The sequence below is a fragment of the Photinus pyralis genome, unplaced genomic scaffold (assembly GCF_008802855.1).
Source record: "Photinus pyralis isolate 1611_PpyrPB1 unplaced genomic scaffold, Ppyr1.3 Ppyr1.4_LG7, whole genome shotgun sequence".
Taxonomy (NCBI): Eukaryota; Metazoa; Arthropoda; class Insecta; order Coleoptera; family Lampyridae; genus Photinus; species Photinus pyralis.
In genome coordinates, this window is record NW_022170738.1 from 16,112,927 (window position 1) to 16,120,645 (window position 7,719).

The 7,719-nt window shown below is 34.8% G+C and overlaps 1 long non-coding RNA gene across 2 annotated transcripts; it reads right to left on the reverse strand.

The window, feature by feature from the left end:
* Nucleotides 1-883: 883 nt before the first annotated feature.
* Nucleotides 884-3,274, reverse strand: LOC116177227. 2 transcript variants are annotated; one of them, XR_004146626.1, is made up of 5 exons: nt 3,165-3,274; nt 2,492-2,516; nt 1,317-2,301; nt 1,192-1,260; nt 884-1,022 (listed from the first exon to the last, which is right to left on the reverse strand). It is a non-coding gene; the product is annotated as an uncharacterized LOC116177227 (long non-coding RNA). The 2 variants fall into 2 exon arrangements; XR_004146625.1 differs by having other exon boundaries at nt 1,192-2,301.
* Between the last annotated feature and the right edge of the window lie 4,445 nt (nt 3,275-7,719).

Consider the following 7,719-nt stretch of genomic DNA (forward strand, 5'->3'; position numbering starts at 1 on the left):
AACTATTATTTTCGTTTGTTCCGAATTCCATTGTTATAACTCCGACAAAAACCAAGTTTACCCCTTAAATTAAAAATTCTAATTAGTTCGCGATAGCCGATAATTTTTTATGATACGTTCCCTTGTAAATATCTCGGACGTTGTTGTGTTACGACTTAACGCGCTTTTTATACTTTTATTTGTGTTTATTACTAATAATTCATTTATTGTCTACAGTCAAGCAACTTTGCTCCTGGTTAATACCGTACTTGAATGAGTAAACACTGGGAAACTTCACTCGTTAATAAAAAATTACTATTAGAAAAAACACTCGTATGACGTCACGGCTCTAGATATTTAAGATATATATTTAAAAAAAGTTTTTGAGCGTTTTACATCCTTTATGTCTGATGTATATTTAACAAAATCAAAGTAACCGTTGTGCCGAAAAAATATTTTTATTTTTTAACCGACATATTTTTTCTCCATTTTTTTAGTAATAAAACCTGGCACAATTTTTGTAGGTTGTACACAGAATAATTAGGTCTTTCGAATAACTTAATAAAAATTTGAGGTTGATATTTGAAACAAATGATTCCATACGTTGCGGCGCTCCAAATTTTAATATTTTTTGAAAAATACGGCCCGTTATTTTTCGTTTCCGTATGCCTAATATACATATCCAAAATTTGAACAAAATCCGTCCAGCCGTTACTCGGAAAATTGCCAACGCACGTACGTACATAGGTACACACAGACGGAAAAAAATTGATTCTTTAAAAGTTGCTTAAAATGATCTATAATGTCGACGCATTTGATGAAATTTTAACATGTGCAAAAAACGGAGAGCGCAACAGCCACCTACCTGGCGCTATAGGAAGCTAAAAAGGCACTTACTTCATCGAGCTTATTACGAGGAATGGTTCGGGGGTTCTTGAAGGAGTCCGCAAGTACGTCAAATGGCCCCACCGTACATCTCCGAGCTTCCATTTGGCGACCATTAAACAATGGAACGCTGGCCATGTAGATCTGATCCATCTATTCTATAGACAAATAGAGAAGGATTTCATTAGTTAATGCTAAAGAAACCTCTTAATACAGACAATAGTCAATTTTAAGATTTTGATGTTTCGTTAGTAATTGAACACAAATTTTGTGTTCTGTTAACAATAAGTACGAGAAGGACAATAGGATACACTGGGGAACACTTACGTTGTTTCCGTACGAACTTTTTTCTTTCTTTTCCATTTTTTACAGAAATCCACTAGTATCCACTTAAACCTAGAAAGGAGAAGATTGTATAGAATAAAGTTGTATTGATATGGGTATGCACTTACCCTTTTCTGTTCAATAAGAAAATGATCAAGTCAACCATTTCAGTAGGTACCTACTATATTAAAAAAAAGTAGCCGCATTTATGGTTAATAGTTGCTGATAGTTAACATTGAATAAAACAATATTTAGCGAAAAAGAATTTATTTACAGGCATAAAATTATGAAGTCCAGTTACCAATTGCTGTCCCAGTTATCCAATCACGTTTCATCTGCCATTGATAGTTAAATTGCTATTTACCCTGCTATGATACTCTTCTTGTCACATTGCGTAACATAAATAAGTACAAGTTGGAGCCTACTGCGTTGAAATAATGAACTTTTTGCACTTTTATCTTGTAATGTTGTCGGTTTTTCCAAATTTCAACTAAAAGAGCTACAACATAAGTTAAAATATGGTTAAATTGGGAGTGCTGGAAACACGCGAGTATTTTTTGAAGGCAAACCTAATTTTTGCCTTTTCACTTTAGGGCGAATTCTTGTTTTTCTTGTATTTTGAACAACGGACAGTTTAGGAATATAATGTCAAGTAGCTGTTAAACCACGTTCATTTTCTGAAAATAAGCGGTTAAATGAGGAAAAGTTACAATTAATCGCGGATTAGATTTAATGGGCCGTTAGAAGTTCTAAAAAGTGTAGGATTAATTAAACATCTTGAAAAGTGTTATAGTTCCTTTGAGGTTTAAAGCTCCACTATTATAGTCTTTAAAAAGAATGTCTTTACAAAAAAAGTCCACATTTTTTGTCTGATGGAAAGCATCACAAACTGGGGATTTATGGCACTTGCCAGCTGAGTTTAGCTTAAACGTAACTGGTGGTACCGACTATTGTGACAATGGCGGCCACGGATTGTAAGCTACGCTTAAGGTAAGCTCAGCCTAAATTTGTCGGTACAGAAAACACACTTTGTATAATCACGCCGGTTCCGTATAGAAGTTTTGAACGCTTCTTGACTCGAAAAAGGAAGCCCCAAGCACTGAAGTTGCAGAACTAAAAGTGATATCTTTTATCATGCATCAGTTGAACTTGTTTGTTACCTGCCATACAAGAAAGCCTTAATTACAAAGTTATAATTTAAAACAATTTGAATTGTTTTATTATCTTATTAGCATGGCTTATCGCCGAAATGTGATAATTACAGGAGATAAAATAAAAATCACAGGTAAACAAAAACACTCACCTTAAAGCTGATTCGTCGGTGACTCCTGAAACAAATTACAAATATTAGAAATAACATAGGCCACTAAGCAATAAATTTCATTTTTTATTGGATCAGAGTAATTATGAAGATCATTGAATTTTTTTTTAACTGCTTCTATTACTTAATAATAGGGCTCAATCCAAATTTCCCACATTAGAAAAAGGTACAACAGTTGTAGTATCTGACAGGAATTTAAATATTGTTATAGCGGCGGTTAGCAAAGTACTATACAGTAAGTTATCTTGTGGGATAATATTGTAAAATCTAAAGGATATTTTTAAGGGTTGGCATGCGAAGGGAAATTCCCCCAGAAAAGTGTGCCAAATTAAGTATTTCTTGAACATAAAAATGCATTGTTTGCTTCTACACGTGACCTCCGAAATTGTTGAGTACGATGGACCAATATGAAAGCAAGGGGAGTTTTTTAATCGAATTTTTACATACAGGGTGAGTTTTTTCCGATGTTTAATATGGGGATCTCGTAAACCGTAAGAGATACGAGGTTGTTTAAATGGGCAAAAATTGCAGAATTTTATGCAGAAATTAAAAGTTTATCCCTTTCAGAGTTTCTTGTAGCTCTACAAACAACGAAGTTATGGTCAAAAAACCAAAAAATGACATTTTCAGAAATGAGCTAGTAGTTTTAACAAACCCTTTTGTCAGCTTTCTAATGGTGCTAAAATAAAATGTTTATCACTCGTGAGTTTCGAGTAAATCACATCCACTTTCTTATAGGTGCCATATTGGATTTTGATGTCATTCGATACCTGCCATAAAAGAAAACGTTAATTACAAATAAGTAATTTAGAGCAATTTTATTTGTTTTATTACCTTATTAGCACGGATTATCACCGACATGTGATAATTTCAGGAGACAAAATAAAAATTGCAGGTAAACAAAAACACTCACCCTAAAGCTGGTATTCGTCGGCGACTCCTGAAACAAATTACAAATAAGAAATATCAGAGGAGCTGAAATTCTAACCACTAAACAATAAATTTCATTTTTTATTTGATCAGAGCAATTAAGAAGGCCATTGAATTTTTTTTAAAACTGCTGCTTATATTACTTGATAATAATCTTGGGGATAATATTCTAAAGGATATTTTTAAGGGTTGGTTTGCCAGGGTAGAAAATTCCCCAGTAAAGTGTGCCAAACTAAGCATTTTCTTGAACATAAAAATGCCTTGTTTTGCTTCTACACGTAATCTCCGAAATGTTGAGTACGATGGGCAAGATATGAAAGTAACAGGGAGGGGAATTTTTACATACCAGGGTGGGTTTTTCCGATGTTTAATATGGCACTCGTAAACCCTGTAAGAGATAACGAGTTTGCTTAAATGGGCAAAAGAATTGCAGAATTTATGTAGAAATTAAGGTTTTCCAATTCTGAGTTTCGTGTAAGCTCTAGTACAGACAACGAAGTTATCGCAAAAAACACAAAAAAAAATGTCATTTTCAAAAAAAAGAGCTGATTATGATTAATACATGCAAAATTCGAGCAAAAGTGCAAGGTGCGTTTGGTAATTTTTGGTCCTATCGAATGACCATAAAAATCCAATATGGCGTGCATTAGAAAGTTTGGTGTGAATTTGTCTCCGATAAGTGATAAAAATTTTGTTTTAGAACTATCAGAATCTGAAAAAAAATCACTAGTGTTTATTAATAGTTATTTATATAACAAGAGCGCGAAGTTCAATTTCGCGCATTGAGACTGAAGGTATTTTGACGAGGCGAAGCCGAGTTAAAATATCAGTCAAATGCGCGAAATAACTTCGCGCTAGCGTTATATACAATATTTTTTCTACAACTGAACCGATTGTTAATTAAATTGCTGTTTAAGTTCAACTTTTTCCCGTGCGCGAAATACTTTTTTTCACTGTTGACGATTTCGCGCACGTTGTCAAGAGCAACCTTACTTATTAATTAACCGTTTAAAAATCTAGTACTTCGCGTTTCGAAATCCGTCAGAAAATGACAGGTTTTTATGACAGTTGTAGAAAATAGTTATTTATATAACAAGAGCGCGAAGTTCAATTTCGCGCATTGAGACTGAAGGTATTTTGACGAGGCGAAGCCGAGTTAAAATATCAGTCAAATGCGCGAAATAACTTCGCGCTAGCGTTATATACAATATTTTTTCTACAACTGAACCGATTGTTAATTAAATTTGCTGTTTAAGTTCAACTTTGTCACGTGCGCGAAATACTTTTTTTCACTGTTGACGATTTCGCGCACGTTGTCAATAGCAACCTTACTTATTAATTAACCGTTTAAAAATCTAGTACTTCGCGTTTCGAAATCCGTCAGAAAATGACAGGTTTTTATGACAGTTGTAGAAAAAAGTATTTTTTGATATCTTTGAAAATAAATAAACGCCAGCCCATTTTCGATAATGACTTTTTATTTTTTTTAACATAACTTCGTTATTTGTACAGTTAGACGAAACTCTGAAAGGGAAACTTAATCCTCGACTTGATCTACATACAATTCTGGTATTGTAGTGTATCTCTTACGGTTTACGAGATCCCCGTACTAAACATATAAGAAAAAAACACCCTGTATATGCGTGTGCATTCCAGAAATCATTACGCTGGAAGGTAAAGCATCCGGCGACGAAAGGTAACCGGAAGCAACAGAACTAAAATGTTCTTATTATTGAACTGAATTTGGCGCAAAAGTTCCGTATTTCTGGATATAAAGGTGTACAGTAGCGGCATAAATTTCTAATGACCGGTTTTTAAGCAACAGGCTTATCAAAGTGACAAAAATGGACGAACTTACAAATACATAACCCTTAACGGTGACTGGGAGACATTTATTGTGACAAACTTAATCACCAAAGTACCCCTTATATCATTAACAAGTATAAATTGTGCACAACTCTTATGCAGATAAAGCGCATTTTTCTTAACCGAAAATGTTTTGACATCACCAATGGATATATTTCTTGCAGACGTCTCAATCGCCCTTTGTGAGTACCCTCTCCCGATCACGATAAGAGGTCGAGGAGGAGCGCTATGGTTGGTAGAAATTAATTCCTTTCGTTGAGACCTTTCATTAGAGTACCCCCCTTCCCCCTCCGCCCCGTACCTTGATAAGAGGACAGAAAGAAGGGCAGTAGGTAGTTGGTAGAAAGCGGTTCCTTTCGTTAAGACCTTTAATTAGAATACAATCACTGATCTCGAAAAAGAGTCGCACGGGAAAGTTATAGTTTATTTCGATGAACCCTTTCATTAGAATACCATGAAGGGTAGAACATGTGTTTACCCCCCCCCCCCCCAATTTTCTAAAGCTTAACTTGGCACCACTAAAGGCATGCGTATGCAAAATCTGAGACCAATTCGTTGTATGTAAAAGTTATGCACGTTTTACTTTCAAAAACAGCATCTCAGGAAAGAATTCGTGGGGGGGGGGGGAACACATGTTCTACAACACAAAACACAACAATCACAACAAAATTTGATGACCGTCTGGCATACCTTCAAGGTATAGGCTACCTACTGCAAAAAATTCCAGGACTCTAGGACCATTCCCCTAGAAGTAGTTCTAAACGCAGAAGTGGGTCCGGACGGACGGACAAAACGCAATCAATTGCACTTTTTTTAATTCTTAAAAAATGGCCTAAAAATTGCATGTATCGATTCTTACAATTTAAAAGGTTAAAGATTAGATAAATAATACGGGCGTCGGTGTACCTACAGGAACGGTAAATGTAATTTTTGTTCTTTTCTTAAGAATACTTTATGTACATCTCTATGGTATAACTGTACTTAAGTAATTAATAATAATTAACGAGATTTAATAATTTCAAGTGGTAGCATTGAACAAGGAAACTTTATTCTGTGGCGGTAGTAAGGGGTTTCGGTTGCTTATTTATTCGTAATTCAAAGATTATGGTATAAAAGACTGCATGTGAATCAGCATATATTTATTTACCAGATTAGGTTTAAATGAGTATAGGTCCCTCTTGAACATTAAGAGTAAGTAAAGTAAAACAAATCATTGGTCGACGAAAGTTGAAAGGCGTCGAAAGTATGTGCATGCCAATGATATCTGTCATCTTATTAAATTTAAATTGGGGCGCGGAGCACGAAATAAAATGAAGTTCAGAAGAGAATACAATATTGTTTCCATGGAAACGACGAAAGAATTTCTATTGCTTCTGCCATAAAATCAAGTTTTGTATAATACACGAGGATAAAGGGAAACTAACCACTCGTGAATTAATATCTTGCACTAGATGCATGGTTAAAATATCCCTTTATCGTGTTGTACCTATAATAACTATCTATTAATTGATTACGTAAAAAATTGTAATAAATAAAATGGTCAGTATTTAAAAAAGTGAGAGTCGTAAATAGCGCTAAAATCTTCAATTCCTTAAATGCAGGAACTAAATTTTAATTTCGAAACTTTGTCAAAAACGGTGGGTGGAGACCAACCAAATGGGAACAACGACGATTTAGCTAGCTCATGGATCTGGCGAGTTGCAAGTTCCAGACCAGAAGGACATCAACTGAGGTAGAAAAGTTCACACTCCTATGGAAGTTTTGATTATTTGTATTAAGCAAGTCGCCTTGGAGGAAGAGAACCGCATAAGTCAGTATACAAAGCTATGGTAAAATATGGAAACTAAAGTCACCCCCAAGGAGATATGTTACACATCATTTTCCTTGGGGTAGATATTTCCTTCCTATTACAATTTGGCCCAAAGTCGAGTGTGGTGCTCTAAAATAATGCGCTCAGTAGTGAATTTTTATTTCTATCAAGGAAATGGGGCATACACAAATAAAGAATTACCTATACTGAAAGTTTTGGCAAAGTGAAGTGCTTAGCAAATCCAAGATGTCTATTTTCCTACTCTACACGGTAATGCGCCCGTTTCTGTTTGCATTTTAAGGCAGGTAGGTACAGTAAAGATATTTTAGAAATGAACACGATCCGAATTTTGCATTTTGGTTCATGATACAATAAAAGATCATACTCCTTCTTCACAATTACCCAAATACACTTTCAAAGGCGCAGTATGCGTCAATACCCTCGCTGCACATATCAGCACGTAACGACAAAGGCATTTTCCAAAAGTCTATATATCCACATTAACGAGAAATCATTAAATTTTACATCTTTTGAACAAAAAAGAAATTAATAGAATGTAGATTGTGGTTCATACAGGAGCTGTGTAGCAAACTGGAACCAAATT